At 64.8% G+C, this 942-nt stretch overlaps 1 protein-coding gene across 1 annotated transcript in view; it reads right to left on the bottom strand.

The window, feature by feature from the left end:
• LOC104169064 (palmitoyltransferase ZDHHC5) overlaps positions 1 to 942 on the bottom strand; it is a gene marked incomplete at its 3' end in the record, with an annotated part of 12733 nt that overhangs the window by 446 nt on the left and 11345 nt on the right. The gene's annotated exons all lie outside the window — the stretch shown is intronic.

Below are 942 nucleotides of genomic sequence, written 5' to 3' on the forward strand. Positions count from 1 at the left end.
CCCTCCCTTCCCAAGAACCGGCTCTGAGCCTGGGGCAGACAGACCAGGGAGGCGGAGGTGGAGAGAGGAATGGGCTCGAGGAGAGGCGCACCAGGGGCAGATGAAACGGAGCAGGGTGGGAAACGTGACCCCATGGCAGTGTGCTTGGGGCTGGCACTTCCGTGCCCCTGCAGCTGACCCACGTGGGTGACACCCTGGGGTCGGCCGGGTGTGCACTGCACGGAGGTGTCAGTGGGTGCACGGGCACTCCACAGACCTGCTGGATGGTCTCCCCGCTGACACACATGCCGCAGCCCTTCTCCAGGCAGCGGGGCCAGGCAGTGCTGCTCCCAGGCCGGGGAGACAGGGAGAGCTGCAGAGGCCTCCAGCCTGCTGCGGGAAGCGGCTGCTTCCAAGCTCTGCCCTTCACATCCCACCTCTCTCACCAAGCCCTCGCAGGCAGCTCGGAGCACTGCTTCACTGGCGCTCAGGGAAGCGGGGAAAGCGAGTCACACAGGCTGCCACAAATGTGCTCTCTGCCGCCAAGCCAGGCCTGCCACTCCTTCGTCTTCTTCATCCTGGCGATGCTGTTCTGCCTGCAGCACAGCGGCCTGCACGCCTGCCCATCACAGGCCACTGCAGCTCACAGCAACTCCAGACAAGCACCACGCTGTCTCGCCTTGGCCTCCTGCTCCTCTCCGACAGAGCAGAGCTGGCTGTAAGCATCCCGCAGGCTTCTCCAAGTGCAAGGGGCCACATATACCAGCCCAGAAACGCAGGTATGTCCTGCCCCACAACACAGTGGTGCCGATGTGCTTCGAATCTGCCCTGCAGCCTGTTCCGCCTATGGCCCTGGCTCCTGGTCTGCCTGGTGCAGCCCTGGGCTCCCCTCCCAGGGGCTGCCTGGGACCCTGCACGCCTTCCTTACCCTCGTTAGTGGCCAGGGTTAAGTGTGTCCTCAGG

The sequence above is a fragment of the Cariama cristata genome, unplaced genomic scaffold, assembly GCF_000690535.1.
Source record: "Cariama cristata isolate BGI_N322 unplaced genomic scaffold, ASM69053v1 scaffold16451, whole genome shotgun sequence".
Lineage (NCBI taxonomy): Eukaryota > Metazoa > Chordata > Aves > Cariamiformes > Cariamidae > Cariama > Cariama cristata.